This window comes from Octopus bimaculoides, chromosome 14 (assembly GCF_046866305.1).
Source record: "Octopus bimaculoides isolate indiv1 chromosome 14, ASM4686630v1, whole genome shotgun sequence".
NCBI classification, from domain to species: domain Eukaryota; kingdom Metazoa; phylum Mollusca; class Cephalopoda; order Octopoda; family Octopodidae; genus Octopus; species Octopus bimaculoides.
In genome coordinates, this window is record NC_142941.1 from 53243499 (window position 1) to 53263403 (window position 19905).

Genomic DNA, 19905 nt, shown 5'->3' on the forward strand with positions numbered 1-19905 from the left:
GCTCTGACCCCTTCTTTCATACTTTAACCCCTCATCTCTTACTATAAAGCAACGTCCCTCTCTACCGTAGCCTCACTAAACTGAAAGGGATCCCTAGTCTTGCAAACTGCATGGTGAATCTCACTAGTGCTGGTGCCATGAAAAAAAGCACCAAGAAGCCTGGGTATACCCGACTGAATGGCACGAGGAAGGATGTCCACTCGGCCTTAGAAATCCAATGCCAAAGCAGACATTGGAGCATGAGGCAATCCTTAAATCCGTCGGATTTGGTCAAACCACCCAACTCGTGCCAACATGGAAGATGGACATCAAATGACGCTGATGATGATGATAATGATGATGATGCAGAGTGTGAACATTCTCGTCATTGGTTATAGACATCCAATGGACCAATTCAATGATGAACTGTGTTCGTGTATAGGAAGATCTTTCAAACACGAAAATCTTTATTTATTATTTATTATTTACGTATTTTTCTTTAGCCCCCCCCCCCCCAGCTTGTTCAAACCTACTTTTATCCAATGTTTCTAAGACAACAGGGTTGCGATTTGAGAAAGATTTGGTTGCTGTCTCTAGCAGACCGATTCTATTGGAAAGAGGACTGCTATTTCTAGCATGTTGAACAACCACGTAAATAGTCTTCTTCCGTTGATTCGCATAGTATTTAGTGCTAGAGTTTTTGTTTGACTTGTAGTTGGTCCTGATAGAATATGAGCTATAGATCAAAGAGGAAACATTCCAGCCGATTCACACGCACACGCACGCACACACACACAGTATATATATATATAGTATCTTAAAACTTTATATCGATATTATATAACACACACAAACATATACCTATATTGTGTCTTTCGTTTTTTAAGTCGATAGTGTGCATAATTGTTGTAGTTGATCGCCTAATTGTTGTAGTTAATCTTTATTATTATTCAATGAAAATTTGACTGCTAATTCTAACAAACTTAGCGAACGTACACAAGTTTCGCGGATTGTTAGCTGTTTCCATAGCAACCCACGTGCAGCTTAAGCACCGTTGCCCTGGTGACGGAGCGGACTTAAGTAAGTAAAAGGCCGAAAGAAATAAGCCAGAAACCCGACGGTTATTATTGTTGTTTATATTAGGAAATTACTTAAGTATCGGAAAATTGAGTGAAAGAAGGTAAATCTTAAATAAATCTATCTTCACAGTATTTTTTTTATTTTATTAAGAAAAAATTCAGTGTTGATTTGTTTAAACCATAGACACTCCACCCTTAGATGTCCATTAAAAAGAAAGAGAGAGAGAGAGATTAACCTGTTAGATAAAGCGTGGAAGAAGTATATTAACGTTGTTGTTGTTGTTGTTAGGCCCTCCGGTCTTTATCTTAATTTAGAAGAACTATGATTTATGCATTCCAGCCGTGACGCCCACCCCGTTTTATTTTTTCCTTCTCTGACAGTATACATAGCACTGCATAATGGTATCGCTCCTTTTTGTTTGAGAGATTTGGCTGCTGTTTCTCATATGCTAATCGACCACATAGAGATCTCGTTGTCGTTTGTTCGGCCCCCAAATCAAGACCCATGAGCATATACATCCCAGCCTTAACGCTCATCCTGTTTTCTTTTTCCTTTTATTTATCTGGCATAGTAAATCTAGGATTACATTAACCAATGCGCTGTTCCCAGTGAGGGTTTGATATAAGAAATATTTGGCTGCTATTTCGTTCAGGACAAGCCACAACACTTGTTAGTTCGAGGAGGGCTTAATATTACATGTGGTTGTTACTTCGCTTTCCGGTTCAGGTCAGCCCTGATCATAAAGAAAACACTGATTAAACAAAGGAAAAAAATCCTCCCATGACCGTCTTGTCTCATTAACGGATAAGATGTATCTGGGACGTTACATATAATTGTTGCTTCGCTTCCTGGTCTGGGTCAGATGTGATCAAAAAGAAAACTCCGATTAAAAAAAAATCCTGTGGTTGACTATCCTGTCTAATTAGCAGATTTTATGTATCTGGGACTACGCTATAAAACGTCAGTTCCCTTTTTCAAAGACAGAATAGGTGTGAAAGGCTTTTTGCAGAGCCAGTTGAAGGTATCGACAACTCAACCGGATGTGCCACGCGGTTAGTGCACCGCATTGTTTAAGGGTGTCGCATAATTTGGAAATGTTTCATGTACAAAGGCATCAAAAAGATACCGTAATATTGTTAATAAAAAAATAATATTGTGAAGAAGATTGGTATAGAAATTGCTGAAGAAAACCAGCAGATCTAAATTGAAGGAAAGGTTTACCAACACAAGTGTGTCCCCTCCTTCGATTTTGTTTCCTCAAAATTTTCAGAAAAATATATATTTTTAAATGAAATTTTCTACAGATATCTTTGGGGTGATGTAGATTATGGTCATAGCAGAATTTAATGCGAAAAAAAAAAAGAAAAACAATGGTAGGCACATACATACTGAAATACATCACAACTTTTCAAAATTTCAAGTTTCACTTTGTAAGTGTGTGTGTGTGTGAGAGAGAGATGTGTGACTATGTACGTGTGCACGCCTACCACTTAATTGAATTACGATGTAATTGTAATCTGTACCATTTTGAAAGGTATTTGTAGAAAATTTCATGAAAAAATATCCATTTTTCTGAATGTTATGAGGAAATAAAATCGTGGTTGGGGAGCATACTCAAGGAGATACGCCTTCCCCCCTATCTCATAATGAATATTTTAGTTAAACTAATGTACAGTAATCCCTCGACTATCGCGGGTTTTACATTCCAAAACAGCCCACGATAGGGGAAAATCCGCGAAGTAGAAACAGTACTGTATTGTATTTTTTATTATTTGTATATATTTATTTTATTACAAATGCAAAACAACACCACGGAAGAATCGACGTAAGCTTAAATAATAAACTGCGATAGGTGAACCGCGATATGGCGAAGGATCACTGTATGTGATTTTGAAAATTTTTCTCTTCGTTTGTTCGATCTGGCGGCTCTTTAGCACGCTGGACGGAATGTGTAGCGGCATTTCTTCCGACTCTTTATGTTCTGAGTTCAAATTCCACCATGATCGACTTTGCCTTTCATCCTTTCAGGGTCGATAAAATAAGTACCAGTTAAGTAGTAGGATTAATGAAGTCAACGTCTCTTCTCGCACAAATATTGCTGGTCTTGTGTCAAAATTTGAAAGAATTATTTGATGTATGAAGAGAATATTCGTTATGTGTCTACAAGAGATCAGCAGTTCTCTTATCATCCATGGCTTCCATTTAGTGCTTTTAACAAGATATATGGAGACAGTCTCTCTCTCTGTTTGTCTCTCTTTCTCTCTCCCTCTCACTCAGTTATATTAATGAAAGACTTGGAAACTTTTATTCCTGTATTTGCAATTTAACCTTGTGAAAATTAAGAGATGTTTTAGGTGCGCCGAAACCCAGTTTTGTTTGGAACATCAACCATCCTCTCGCAACCGTAGCGGCACAGTTTTCTTGGCTTATATACCTGCTGTTTTAAGGCCATATCAGTTCTGACCGAGTTGTCCTATGATAAAAAAAACGTTCCTTCCGTGATCATCTCGTCTTTTTTCTTTTTTTTTTCTTTTTTTCTCATACAATATATCTGAGACTATCCGATAAGCATCCACTTATTTTTCAAGATAGTTAGAGTATGGAGGTTTGGCTGTAGAATTCATACATGTTTCAATCCGTCACATTCGAAGACGTTCGGCGGAGTTGGGTCGCCGACTTCGAAGATTTTGTCGTCATTGACTCCCTGTCCCAACCAAGGACCAAATAATGTTCGCACTGTTTAACTTCCAGCTGCTCAGCATCAACATCATCTGCGGTAATGTCACATTTTCGTTTTAGATTGGGATATCCCAATTCCTTGCAGAAGTGCATATTTGTGGGGTCGGGTATACCTTTTATTTTTCTCTTTCTTCAAATGCCTTATTTTTCTTTCAATCCGCTTTTGCTATTAATCGGCCATATACTTTTGTAAATTATATTCTCTACAGTTATAGATTAATGGATAAAACATCTTAAAATTTCTATTTAAGCAAGTCGAACCCATTACTCCTGCGCCTCGTTTACTGAGTTGATGTTAAGAAGACGATGGGGTTGGGGTATGTAGGAATAAAATGAATGAAAGAAAAAGATTTGGGCTGCTGTGTCAGATCTAATGTCTTTAGAAAATATATTCAGTTTCATCATTCCAAATTCTTAAATCCCGCCTATTACTATTAATATTACTGTTACACCCATCTCGTGGGACGTGTATACTTGGTAATAGTTGACAGGGTAAAGGCACTGAATTTAAGAATTTGTAAAAAGTTAAATATTTTGGACACAAAATTTCTTCACAGAAGGGAACAATCCCCTGATTCTTTGTCCTTTTTTCTTTTCCATGGGGTAGTGGTAGAGTTTCCGAAAGTCCGCCGATCGGAAATTACATCCATCTCGTAAGACGGATGTTAATAGGAAACAATTTTCTAAGACTGCTCTATTTATAGTGGTCGGGTAGGATTTTTCCGCTGCAAATTTGTGCTTATATGAGAAATAATTTATATTTACTGTGGTTGGATAGGGTGGGGTTTCAAATCCCGACCATGATACTAGATACAGGTCGGTTCCCTTGAAAATTTGGGCCTACTTACGATTTCGTTTTTTTTTTTTTTTCTCTTAAGTTTCACTGTGACCTTGTGGGGGCGGGTTGTGGTTTCTAGTCTCACCACAATATTAAAAACGAGTCGCTTCCACTCTAAATTTGTCCCTTCATATATTGACGGCCGCAAAAGTGGCGAAACTGGCAAAATGCTTAGCGGCATTTCGTCTGTCTTTATGTTCTGAGTTCAAATTCCGCTGAGGTCGAATTTGCTTTTCATCCTTTCAGTGTCGATAAATTAAGTACCAGTTATGCACTGGGGTTGATGTAATCGACTTAATCCCTTTGTCTGTCCTTGTTTGTCCCCTCTGTATGCCCCCCCCCTGCCACCTACTTTGAAAATCACTGCTCTTTTGTGGATATTTCTTGATTTTTAAATATAATTTTATTTTTGGATGTGATATATCGTGTTTCCTTCTCCATTTATGCAAACTGTAAGATTTAGCCTGAACACCCCATATGTACGGGTTTGGTGATGCATACAGGGGCCATGGTAGAATTTGAACTCAAACTGCAAAGATCCAGAACAAACACTGCAAACAATCCAAACCAAAGTTCTTGCAGTTCTGTTGATCCACAACCCTAAACTATTATAATATTTTATCAACGCTTCCCCCCACCAGTTTGCCAAAAATGTTATTAGGGGCTAAGTTGCCCTTGATCGGATTTGAACTCTGAGAGCAAAGGAAATTGTAACAAAATGCTGGAAGTTATTTTGTCTTTGTCCTACATTCTGACAACTCTGCCACAGCAGTCCCTTCTTTGTCTGCCTTGTCATCATCATCATCATGATAATCATCTTCGCTGTCAACAACCTCATCCTCATCATTGTCATTGTCATCAGCACCAGCACCAACGTTGTCATCACCATTTTAATCAATGTCATTGTCATCATCACCACCACCATCGCCATCAGTGTCATCATTATTTTGATCGTTGTCATTGCTGTCATCATCGTCATCATCATCATCATCACTACCACGAGGACAACAAACAACACCATCACCACCACCACCATCATCATCGTCGTCATTATTTAGTCATCACTGCTGTCATCATCATCATTGTCATCGTTATTACCATGACAACAACAAACACCACCATCATGATCATCAGGTGTGATATACATTTCAGTATGTATATATATATATATATATATATATATATATATATATATATATATATATATATATATATATATATATATGCGTGTGGTATGGTGTGTGTGTGTGTAAGCATGTACCATAGAAAACATTAATTAATGTTAAAGCATTTTTAATTTAGAAAATCATTATCATATCCAGTTTGACGTTCTTGTCTTCTTTTATTTTATCACAACAATCATTCTTTAAATATTTTCATATTTTCGGATTTTGTTTGCGCTATCACCGGTCTGTCACAGTAAAACTTTTATGTCTCATTTACGTCATGTTCTTTTTTTTTTCTTTTTGCAGTGAATAAACAAAAAAAAAAAGAAGCTAAATTAATAACAGTTTATTTGACAATAATATCTTTTTATTCTCTTTTAAAAGCACATGACCAAACAATTATCTTCTCCTCTTGCAGTCATTATTATAATAAAGAGAGAAAAAATAAATGTTATTATATCTTATGTGTATAGAAATTAAAAAGCATACAAAATGAATTACTTAATGACTGTATAAATTTAATTACTAAATAAATACCGGTTTCAAATTTCAGTACAGGGCTAAAAAATTCAAGGGAGGACATAAGTCAATTTCATTGACCCCGGTGTTCAAATGGTACTTATTTTTTTTTGTCTCTGAAAGGATTTGGCCTTGACAGAATTTGAACTCAGTATGTAAAGATGGATAAAATGTGGTCGAGTGTTTTGCCCGGCGTGCTAACGATTCTGCCAGTTTGCTACCATAATTACTGTATAAATATTATTCAATGTGATTAAGGTGGCAAGCTGGGCGAAATGCTTAGTGATATTTCGTCTGCCCCTATGGTCAACTTTGCCTTTCAGGGTCAATAAATTAAGTGCCAGTTGCATACTGGGGGGTCGATCTAATTGACTGGCCCCCTCCCCACAAAATTCTGGCAAAAATGATGGCAGTTTCTTTGTGTCTGAAGATGATGAGGAAGAGCAGCATGTCCTCAGTTGGTCATGTAAACTGATCCCTGACCCTGCAGGGCTTTTTCTTCCTGCCTCAGCCCACACAATCTGATCCTACTCTTTAGACTTGGAGGTCTGACCACAGTGGTTCGGTTGGCTAAAACAGCTGCAGTGACCAGCAAGCTGTAGGTTTTACATTGTAATGGCCTTGTCCAAGGTGGATCCCTTTCCAGGGCTGGAGAGCTTCAACTACTCTGGAGTTGCCAGGAAGGGTATCAAAAAAGGGCACCAGACCGCCTGAGGGTCTCAACTCCTTGATCTGCAGTTGAGGTTGACTCCGTAAGCCTTTTCCTTTCCCAAGGCACTCACAAGGCAGTGCGGGATTGTGCTGGAGCTTCTTCCATACCATGCTAATTAACCCATTGTTCTCCAGAGGGCTTACAGCAATTTAGCACCTGTGAACTTCCATCTCTTACCCAAGATGAAAATGCAGCTCAAAGGTTGCCATTTTAACACTGTTATTGAGATCCAGAGCAAATTCTAGAAGGTCTTTGACACGCTTATGGAAAACGACTTCCAGACCGGATATCAAAAGTGGCAGGAATGCTAGGACTGGTGTATTGCTAGGCAAGGTGATTATTTCAAAGGAGATGATGTTAAAACTTAGTTAATTAATTTTTTTTTTTTTATTAAATATAGCTAGTCAAGTTGAGACAGGCTTCTTTCAGTCTCCATCTACCATATCCTCTCAGAAGGCTTTGGTCAGCCCAGGGCGTAAGTTGAAAACACTTGCACAATGTGCTGCATGGTGGGACTGAACCCGGAACCATGCGGTTGGGAAGCAACCTTCTTATCGCACATGAACACGTGCACCTATTACATACATATGTACAATGTCTGCATGAACTGAAATAGTTTTACGTGTTGTTGAGAAATTTCTTTAGGAAATTTTAAATTGTTTCTGCCAAAGCAGTTGATATTTGTGATATTTTGTGTAACACAACAATAACAACAACAACCATAATAATAATAACAATAACAATAATGATAATGATAATAATAATAATAATAAAATACATAACAAAAACACCAGGACTTACAAATATATGTAACATACAGAAAATTGCACTACTGGGTACTGCACACATTCTACGCAAAACACTTTCAATACAGTAAACATAAGAGCACCACAGCAAACCACAGCACATACCGAAGGCGCACAGAGCTGCGCTCGGTAGTGAAGTGAAAGCACGTTATAAAAATAAAACTACTGAACAATAATAATAATAATGGTAATATTAATAACAATATTAAAAACGACAGCAACAACAACAGTGTACTACAAGTCCAAGACGTATTACCTCGTTTCCAATCCTCAACTCTTCAACCTTTAATCATCCAGCGTTAACTCATTATAACTATAATTAGTATGGTTTATGACTGCTGGTAAAACTTGACTTGACTCGACTTTGACAAGTTTCCACACATAAGTTTGCATACAACATGGAGAGAAGGAGACAACAGCAAAAACAAAACACACACACACACACATTAAAAATTCTCTTTCTCTCGCTCAATATGTATGTAAAAGAAGAGCCCAAATCCTGGGTCAGATCTATGGTTTATTGGATTTGGTACTTATACGTATATGTCTAAATATATGTATGTATACACACACACATAAATATAAGATTTAAGGATCAAGGTGTAGGAAGAAAGTTAGCTTCAAACAATCTATTATAAATATAAAAAAAGAAAAAACAACTTTCAGAAACATTATGGTTTATTGACATGGATTTTTTTGTATCAAATTACAATAAGCTGAAAAGAATTCCTTTTATATTTCACGGAAGGCGATCAGGGTTGCCGAGGAGTTAAGGAATGGGAAAGATGAGATCTGGGCTGCATGATTTGTAGCGAATGGAACGTCAGAAGTGGTAAATATCCAAGCAAGGTGTCTACTGCAGTCTACTCATCAGGCCAAGGGTTGCTTGATTAAATGTAAACCCTAACCCTAACCCTAACCCCAAACCACTAGATTACGGGTACGTTGACACGCCACCATCAGTTGTCGAGTGATGGTGGGAGGACAAGCACAGACACACAAACACACACACTCACACACACACACACACATATATATATATATACAACGAGCTTCTTTCAGTTTCCATCTACCAAATCCACTCACAAGGCTTTGATTGGCCTGAGGCTATAGTAGAGAACACTTGCCCAAGCGCCACACTGTGAGACTGAACCCGGATCCATGTGGTTGGTGAGCATGCTACTTACCTAACAGCCACTCCTGCAGCTATATATATATATATATATATATATATATATATATATATATATATATATATATATATATATATATATATATATATATATATATATATATATATATGTATATATATATATATATATATATATGTATATATATATATATATATATATATATATGTATATATATATATATATATATATATATATATATATATATATATATATATATGTATATATGCATATATATGTATACATATATATGCATTTAATTTTAGATATATATTTGCATGCACACACTGACACACACATATATAGAGAGAGAGAAAGAGTTAGGTATACACACATTGACTTATCGTAATGTCACTAAATATAACCTTTAAAATGTGTTGCATATCGTTCTCTTTGATCATCAGACAGGTTCTGCCTCTGTAGTTGACATTTTATTTGAAGGGACGAAGTGTCTTTGGTGGCACAGTGACTGTCATGCAGTTTAACCCTTTCTAGTGAAGCACATAGATAACTGTATTGTTCTGGTAACATTTGCACATGTATCTAAATTCCATGTTGACTTTACTACTGCTGCTTCTGCTACTACTACTGCTGCTGCTGCTGCTACTACTACTACTACTACTACTACTACTACTACTACTACTACTACATTATTTCTTCATATCTGTCTACCTATTTATCTCTCCCTTATACTACAAATTTGCTAGTGCCCTGATCGTTGCCAGTGCCGCTGGACTGGCTCCTGTGCAGGTGGCACGTAAAATACACCATTTTGAGCGTGGCCATTGTTAGTACTGCCTGACTGGCCCTCGTGCCGGTGGCACATAAAAGCACCCAGTACACTCTCGGAGTGGTTGGCGTTAGGAAGGGCATCCAGCTGTAGAAACTCTGCCAAATCAGATTGGAGCCTGGTATAGCCATCTGGTTTCACCAGTCCTCAGTCAAATCGTCCAACCCATGCTAGCATGGAAAACGGACGTATCGGTCCCCCTTGCCTTTCCCTTGGATAACTCCTATGCATACCGGGAGGCCGGTATGCATAGGAGACTGCTAGTCTTCCATAAACAACCTTGCCCAGACTTGTGCCTTGGAGGGTAACTTTCTAGGGGCAATCTCCCATGGTCATTCGTGACCAAAGGGAGTCTCCAAAGTGCCAAATAGTTGGGGTCAAAGTATTTTCTGTCACCAATCGAATATGGACGACCATAAAATCACCACTAGTTAGATTCAAGATATTCTGTGTCACTAGTTAAATATGGAAGACCATAAAGTTAACAATAGTCAGATTCAAGATATTCCACCAGTTGAATATAAAAGATCATAAGTTAGTCTCTAACTATATTTTATGGCACTTTTATGCAAACAACCCTTTTTTCCATATGAGCGAAAGATTACGAGGCCATAAATATGTCCATATTACATTACAGAGACATAATTAGATTAAGGTCAGACTCGTTATTTAATTAACTTAGTTGTATGTTATTAAGTAAATTTTTAATAAGTATTCTTTTGTTTATTTCTTTATTTATTTAGTTATATATTTGTTTATTCATGCTGAGACTTGCAACACAATCTAACACGCACACACACACACACACACACACACACACACACACACACACACACACACACACACACACACACACACTCACACAAACATGCATTAGAAGACTTTCCACAACTAACAACAATAGATTGCCATATAAAACTGCTCTCTGCAGTTCAGAAATTTTCAGTGGACAGATTAAGTGTATATCTGAGTGGTTAATAAATATTAATCGTTAGCGAGTAAGAGATAGATATAACGAATATACAGAGAATTTGACTTGAAGAGCAAATTAAAGAAACTCGTTATTCCATCTGAATATTTACATCTTGATTAACTTTAAGGGTCAGTTGGTTCCAACGAAGAGCAATGATAATCTCTGCTCTTGCTCTGGGACTAGACTGAGTATCATGTAGTTGTGTTGTATTATTTCTCTGTGTGTTTGTGTGTGCTTGTTTCCTTGGTGTTTCTTCCCCACCTTCATTACCACAACTGCCACCACCACTACAGCCACAGCCGCCACCACCACCACCACCAGTGCTGCTATCAAAGTCCTTGAGAATGTTAAGATGATCTGTTATCTGACTTTCTAGAAAGGGCAAAGCAACTGTCAGAATTGGTTGATTAACATCAAAGAGCTGCTTATTATCATGTCATCGTTATTGTCACTGCCATCGTGTGTATCGTTGTTGGCGTCATCATCGTCATCACAAGCATCATCATCATCATCATTATTGCCATCACCATCATCATCATCATTGTCATCAGTATCATAATCATCATCATCATTGACATCATCACTGTCATCATCGCTGTCATCGACGTCGTCCTCACCATCATCATTATCGTTGTTGTCATTGTCATCATCGTCGTCATCATCGTCATTTAAATCTTCTCATGAAGGAAAAGTCAAGTGTGAAGCGATACACTTCACTCATTGAGGTTTGTGAAATGTTGTTATCGTTCGAGTGGAGACTAATTTCTGGGACTGGGGCTGGGGGAGAAAGAGTGGGGACTGGGGCTGGTGCTGTGCAATGCTGGTAATGGAGTGGGGGTGGGGGTGGGGGGTGACGTAGGTGGTCGAATGCAATGTCAGTGGTGGACAGGGTGGGTGGCCGTGATGTTAATCATACCGTGCAACATTGGTGGCAGATGAAGTCCAATGTTGGTAGTAGGGTGTGTGATACGGATGGTCGGGTACAGGATTGGGTGGTTTACCAATAACTAAGCACTTATTTCCATCGTTGCTCATGGTGTTTAAAGTTTGGAATTGATTTATTTTATTTGCTTGAATTCTTTCTTTTATCTTTTATTTTTTATCCTTTACTTGTTTTAATCTTTAGACTGTGGCCATTCTGGGGCAGTGCCTTGAAGAATTTTTTGCTGAATGAATTAAAATCGACTAAAATGCTTCAAGACAGTACCCTAACATGGCCACAGTCTAAAAGATAAAGGAACTTATGCTTAAATTGTTTTGTTGCTGATAGGAATTTGAATTCTTTCCAATATTACAAAGAATAATCTTTATAAATGTTTGCTGCTTTAGTCCAAGACTCCTCCTTTGCAGTTATTTTGTTTTTATCATCATTGTCATCAAGACAAACCACTGCATCTTGATCTTCAGGATTAACCTCACTGTCAATAATCTGATCTGAAGAATTTCAGGTTAATTTAATACCATTGTCAACGGCAATCCAATCACCAATATCTTTATTGTTGAGACTCTGTAATCGACTTCTGTGGACATCGATTATGCTGTCTGTATTATCTCTTTCAGTCTCTGCCTAACATTAAAACCATCAAAATCCACTTAAATGAACAAACAATGGAATTGGCCAAACGTTTCACCTTACTCTCAAAGGATTAGTTTATTAATAGGGGCCCTTGCGAAGGCGGCGAACTGGCAGAAACGTTAGCATGCCGGGCGAAATGCTTAGCAGTATTTCATGTGGCCTTACGTACTGAGTTCAAATTCCACCGAGGTTGACTTTGCTTTTCATCCTTTTGGGGTTGATAAATTAAGTACCAGTTGTGTACTGGGGATCAATCTAATTGACTGCCCCCCCCCCTCCCTCAAAAGTCTTGGGCCTTGTGCCTAGAGTAGGAAAGAATAGGGGTTGGTGCGATAAGCCAGATCTGGCCAGTTTCAACATAAAACAGCTAGAATATTTGGGTTGAATGTGAGTGGTTTAAATGCTAAAAGGTTAATACGTAGTGAGTATTGTTTGGTATATTATGAGAATTCTTAAGTACGGTTCAAAATGTCTGACATAGTTGTCTGGAACATTTATGCAAAACTGAAAAATATAACTTACTTACTTACCCAGATTATACGCTTAAATTTGTACCTGTAATTAATGGCACACCTGGCTATGTTTCTAAGTATTTAAGTAATTTTTGTTCTATCTGGGGATAACTGTCTTAATGCTTTATCACCTAACACACTCACCGGTTCAATTTCCACTTGTTAATTATTTACATATTTTTTCTTCAATACAAGAATTCACATGAAGAATCTTGCAAATCAGATAGGAAAACGAAGTATTTAAGTAATAATAATCTTTGAAAATTCTTCGTTAGATTATGAGAATTTCTGGCCAGGATACAAAATCTGTTGAAATTCCATAGTGGATTCTAGAGCTTTTGTTTTCTAACTGTGGTAATTGCTCTCAGAAATTTGGAGAAAAGATTCATATTTCACAATAGTGTGGCTGATATCTTCAACCATTTAAGATTGTAGGCTTTGATCCTGGAAGCTCTTATCAGACCTGTTGTTTTCTGTATGTGTATATATATATGTATGTGCATGTCTATATGCACGAGTGTATGTATGTATGTATGTATGCATGTATGTATGTATGTATCTTTCTTTCTATCTATCTGTCTGGATGGATATATGCATGCATGTATGTATTTATGGATGTATGTATGTATGCACACACACATATACATACAGGTAAATTGGTAAAAAGTGCAGTGCAAAACTCTGCTGTGTTTCATTAATTTCTTTCCTTTCAACTTTTCCCTGAAGACAAACTCTGTCTCTGGTGCTGGTTGTTCCACTCCTCGCGGCAAGTTCACTGATTTCTTTTCATTGATTTTACTACATATATAAGTCTTGCTGATGTAGAGATCCCCCACCCCCACCCCCATCCCAGCTTCTTTGGATTCTGTTTGATCATATATATATGAAATATAGTCACTAATCTATACCGGTAGTAGTTCAAAGGAAATAAAAGAAGTTGAAAATGCACTGAGAGTGTATAAGAAGATTTGTTTATATTAATATTAACACACTTAACCGGTTTCACATTTGTATGACTTTCAAAAGTGTAAGATTTGAAAGATATGGAGATATGTTGTAAACTTTAAAAAGCACCATTCAAGTGTGGTCAATGCCGGTGGCACATGAAAAGCACCATTTGAGTGTGGTCGATGCCAGTGCCGCCTGACTGGATCCCATGCTGGTGGCATGCAAAAAGCACCCATTACACTCTCGGAGTGGTTGGTGTTAGGAAGGGCATCCAACTGTAGAAACCTTGCCAGAATAGATTGAAGCCTGGTGCAGCCTCCTGGCTTGCCAGTCCTCAGTCAAACCATCCAACCCATGCCAGCATAGAAATCAAACGTTAAACGATGATGATGAGAAGGAGGAGGAGGAGGGTTTGTAAAAAATGTGGGACCTGGGTTTGCACCCCACTAAGCAAATTTTCTTCCTGTATATAAGGAGTTATGTACTAAATTAAAGAAAAATATTGTAGTAGCTGTCATCCTTTATAATGATTAAATTTGCAGAATGTGTGTTAGGTGATGATTCATTTGTTTTTAGCATAAAACCACCTAACTTTCCTAGAATATTACTCAAATATTTCGTAACATCACCAAATGTACTCCTAGGTATAGATAGAATTTTAAACATATGATCTTGAGTAGGTAAACTATTACGTTTTGAAGTAGTCTTCTGTAAATGTTCCAGACAACAGTAAGAGGCATATTGTTTAGATTTAGTGTAGGTTTCAGAGAAAAGCTCCAATAGTCTGTATATATGAGATGCACTCAATGTATTCAATATCTGGTGTGGTATTTCCTTTGTGTGTGTGTGTGTGTATATATATATATACATATATATATATATATATATATATATATATATATATATATATATATATATATATATATATATATATATATACACACACACACATATATATATGTATAGATGTATATATATATATATATATATATATATATACATATACATACATGTACATACACACACACACACAAACACATACACACACACACACACACACACACACACACACACACATACACACACACATATACTTAATGTGTCTGTGTGTGTTTTTGTTTCAAGACGATCTTAACTATATATGGTGTTATTGTATATCGTTTTAGCAAAGTCATTGTGTTGTTTAGAATTCGGAGGGAATTTTTGGAGCAGCAGCTTATCACATACTCGTTCACTCTTCTGCTTGTTTCAGTCATTTGACTGTGGCCATGCTAGAGCACAGTTTTGTAGGGCTAGTCAAACGAATCACCCATCCCTCAGTCCTTATACTTTTAATCTGGTACTCATTTACATCTGTCTCCTCTGCAGAACTGATAGGTCACGGGGATGTAAATGAACCAACACTGGTTGGCAAGCAATGGGTGTGGAGATACAGGCACAAACACAAGGATGCACAAACACACACATAATCACATACATACGCACACACATAATCACATACATACGCACATACATATAAGCACAAGTAAATTATGGATGTGTGGTTGAGAAGCCTGCTTCTGAAGCACATGGTTTTGGCTTCAGTTCCACAGTGCACCCCTTTGGGTACGTGTCTACTTCTGTAGCTCTGGGTTGAGTGAATCCTTTCTTTCTATTATAGGCACAAGGCCTGAAATTTTGGGGAAGGGGGCCAGTCGATTAGATCGACTCCAGTACACAGCTGGTACTTAATTTATTGACCCCAAAAGGATGAAAGGCTAAGTTGACCTTGGCGGAATGTATGCATGTCTATGTATGTATGTATGTATGTATGTATGTGCGTGTATGTATATGTGTGTGTATATATGTATGTATGTGCATCTATATGTATGTATTCTGCATATTCATGTGCTTGCGTGTCCATGTTAGTGTGTTTTTTATGTATGTGTGTGTGTGCGTGTGTTTATATATGTATGCACCTCTGTCTTCTTGTGTGTGAGGGGCGGGGGTACGTATGTATGTGTATATGCACATGTATGCAAGCATATGGGTATGAAAATAAACAGATCAACATACAGACAGATAGGTACATAGGTTATACGAACAAAGGTTCATACATATATAAACACAAGCACACGCATAGGGGCACCACAACAAACCACAACACATACCCAAAGCAGACAGAGCTGTGCTTGGTAGTGTAGGGAAAACCTGTGATAAAAATAAGACTACAGGATAACAATAATAATAATGGTAATAATAATAATAATAATAATAATAATAATAATAATAATAATAATAATAATGATTTCATCTATTTGCCACAAGGGGGAAGGATCAGGGGAACTAGTAATAATAATAATGATAGTAGCAAGAGAGACTGACTGAAATCCAGGTCTCATGTTTTGCATGTGCAAAATAGTTTGTTGTTTGCCTCAGTCAAATAAATACTAAATATATGAGTAAGTTAATTAACTCTCATGGATCATCTCGACTTCAGCCGTCTGTTTTTGTGTTTAGTTTGAGAAACGTATTGATTTGTTTCAACAAACAAGGTCAAGTGATGTAGCTGTGATGTAGTAATGTTGATTTAGTCAAACTTCTTGTTTTATAAATATCCGTCTCTGTGAAGGCATGTGGCTTATAGCGGTTAAAGTGTTTGGCTCACGATCGTAAGGTTGTGAGTTCAGTTCCTGGTGGTGTGTTGTGTCCTTGAGCAAGACACTTTATTTCATGTTCCTTCAGACCCCCTCAGCTGGCAAAAATGTGTGGTGCCTGTAATTCAAAGGGCCAGCCTTGTCACATTGCATATCATGGCTAATCTCATTGAGAACTACGTTAAGGATATGTGTGTCTGTGGAGTACTCAGCCACTTGCATGTTAATTTTATGAGAAGGCTCTTCCATTGATTGGAAAATAAAAAAAGGAAAAATATTGAGGTTTGTTTGGCAAAACACTTCAAGGACAGTGCCCCAGGATGACTGTAGTCCTGTGACTGAAGCAAGTAAAACACATACAGCTCTGATGACAAAGAATGCTGGAACGGTCTGTTGGAAAATTCTGACATGGAGTTAAGCAATAACCACAGAATGATGTGGGGATACAATTTTATTGCAATTCTTTTCATTTGCTCAAATAAACAGACAGAATAAATCTAAAATGTCTTGGTTGGTATTTATGTAAACAGCCAAAATATTACAAAATGTCTTCAGAGACCAACTTTTTTTCTTTCCTAAACGTTTTCAGCTTTTCTCATTAATTTTGAGGAAAGATTTATTGTTTCAGAAAAGCATGGAGTCATGCATGTGTTTGTTTTCTTTCTATATTAACCAAGAGTGGAAAGACAAGAACAGTCAAGGTAGAAAGGAGAGGCTCAACCCATCACTTTTTGCAGGCTCAGATTAGAATGGCTGTGGGGTCAGAGAGTAGAATTCAAAAGTTGCAGATGAGTTTATCTTTCAATTGGTGGATGGTGAGAGAGAGACAGAGAGAGAGAAAGACAGAGACAGAGAGAGAGAGAGAGACAGAGAGAGAGAGAGAGAGAGAGAGAGAGAGAGAGAGAGAGAGAGAGAGAGAGAGAGAGAGAGAGAGAGAGAAAGTAAGTGAGATAAGTCTGTATAAAAAGGATTGGAGACCTGTAGAGCAGTTGATGGCCTGGGCATGGTAGAGTGCTGGGTCCAGAACTGGCCGTTAACTCTGTTATGTAGAACAACTAAAGGGCCAAGAAAATTCTGCTGCCCAAATTATCACAGATTCACCTCCATGCTTCATAATAGGGGCCACCAAGCAGTCAAAGTTGATGGTTTATTTGAGACATCTCCAGACATAAACTTACCCGAAGTAGAGAAAACAGGTTGAATGATGATTCATCAGAGAAGATGGCATTGTTTCGTTGAACCATGGACCTCTTCTGATAGTCTAGACATCATTTTTTCATGCTTACCAAAATTGATGGGGGACAGGAGAGGATTAGCAATTGCAGCCCTCTCATGATATCCAGCTTTGTGAGGATGGTTTTGGTTGAAACAGGATTGGCAAATTGGTGCTGCCCCCTTTTGCTGTCAGTTTGATGATTTTGGAAACATAGCATTTCACTATTTTGTGGTTCCTTTCTGTGAATTTTGTCTTCCATCCAGAATTATGACTGCCAGAGCATGTTTTACTTTGGTTTCGGAATACCAACACAATTTTACAGACTGTACTTTTTGAAACATTAAACAATTCGGGTGTTTTAGTGACCGAAACTCAAGCTCTCTGCACTCCAGTCAATTGACCTCTTTCAAAACCAGATAGGTCACGCATTTTAACTTATTTGAATATAGATATCACTCACTCTCCACCCCACAAAAAGAAAACAAAAAAACAGAGGACTTTATCATAAAGTACAAGGCATACTATGCATATGACCACATATCTACAGACAAGAACAAGTTTGAATTTGTCACATTGTCAATAGAATAAATTAGTTAAAATGGTGTTTCTATTATTTTGTCCAATTCCTGTATGTATGTATGTTTGAATGTATGTATGCATGTGTATGTGTGGTAGTTTTGACCTTAGAGTCCTTCTAAGCGTGAGGCATTAATGTATAGTAATGCCCTTATATAAATAAATATATTTTGGGGAATGAATAATTTTTCCCTTATGAGGTTTTTTTCACGCTGGCTACTTGATGAATTCTTATAAAATATTTTATCCTAACATTGAATTTATATATATATATATGTATATATATATACTAGCAGCTAAGCCCGGTTTCACCTGGTCGGTTTGGATAATGTGGCTGTAAAACCTGCTCTGTGTAAGCATTTGACTTGTTTGGACACGCTTTACAGCACTCTTCATATTTGACTGTGGCCATGCTGGAGCACCGCCTATGATCATCATTTAATGTCTGTTGTCCATGCTGGCATGGGCTGGACGCTTTGACAGGGCTGGACGCTTTGACAGGGCTGGACACTTTGACAGGGCTGGACGCTTTGACAGGGCTGGACGCTTTGACAGGGCTGGCATGCTGGAAGGCTGCGCTAGGCTCCAGTCTGATTTGGCATGGTTTTTCTACAGCTGGATGCCCTTCCTAATGCCAACCACTCTGAGAGTGTAATGGGTGCTTTTATGTGCCACCGGATGTTTTGTCATTTTGACCCTGGTTGATATTTTGCCTGAGGGCAAAGGGGGTTTCTCACCATGGCTTTTAGATTCTCTGTTGAGAATTTGTTGGGTTCAACTTTGTCCTTCGTCACCCCAATGTTCTTCTTGTTATTGTTGTTATTCATATTTTCAGGTCTAGGTTGAAAGGCATTGCATCTATGACCATCTCGTCTCATTTTCTTTTGTACACCTAGGACTACATTATCCAATGTGACCTTCATTTTGAAAGAGGGTAGACTACAACTTGATGGGATATTTAGCTACTATCTCTAGCAAAGCAAGAGACTATGAGGAGGTTCCTTCAGTCACCATCATCATTATCATCATCCTGATCGTCTCATCTCCTTTTTCATCATGTATCTAGGATTACATTATACAATGTGACCTTCAGTCTTAGAGAGGGTGGAATGTGACTTGATGGAAATATTTAGTTGCTATTTCTAGCATAGCAAAAGACTATATAGAGGCTCTCTGTGTCACTTTCAATTATCTTCTTCATTGCCATCATCTTGAAGGTCATGGTAGGACTGTCTCTGATCACAGGTCTGCATGATCAGGCTGGCCTCGGACTAAGCAGCATCAACATAAGGCAATGACTGATAGCAGAGATAACGATAACGATGGGTAGAGAATTAGTGACGTTGGCATGTTGGTGATGATGATGATTAGGGTAATGATGATGGTGATGATGATGATGATGATGTGGATGAGGAGAAGGAAGAGGAGGAGGACATGAAGTAGATCTCAAAAATATTTTCAAATGTCAAGTTGAGATTTCTTACCAGACAATAGAAATTAGTCATTGTCTCATGGTGGTGGTGGTGGTGGCACTGATGGTGGCGGTGGTGATGATGATGATGATGGTAGCGGTTATGGTGGTGGCAGTGTTGGTGTTGGTGGTGGGTGTGGTTGATGGTGGTGATGGTATTGGTTATTCTGGTGGTGGG

General features: G+C 37.8%; 1 protein-coding gene across 5 annotated transcripts in view; it reads left to right on the forward strand.

The window, feature by feature from the left end:
- Positions 1-1029: 1029 nt before the first annotated feature.
- Positions 1030-19905, forward strand: part of LOC106867705 (cilia- and flagella-associated protein 99) — a 169284-nt gene continuing 150408 nt past the window's right edge. For 4 of the 5 annotated variants that reach the window (XM_089362951.1, XM_089362950.1, XM_089362947.1 and 1 more), the window contains exon 1: positions 1030-1159. The gene's annotated coding sequence lies outside the window, so the exon portion shown is untranslated. The remainder of the gene's footprint in view (positions 1160-19905) is intronic. The other variant, XM_089362948.1, reaches the window with a different exon arrangement.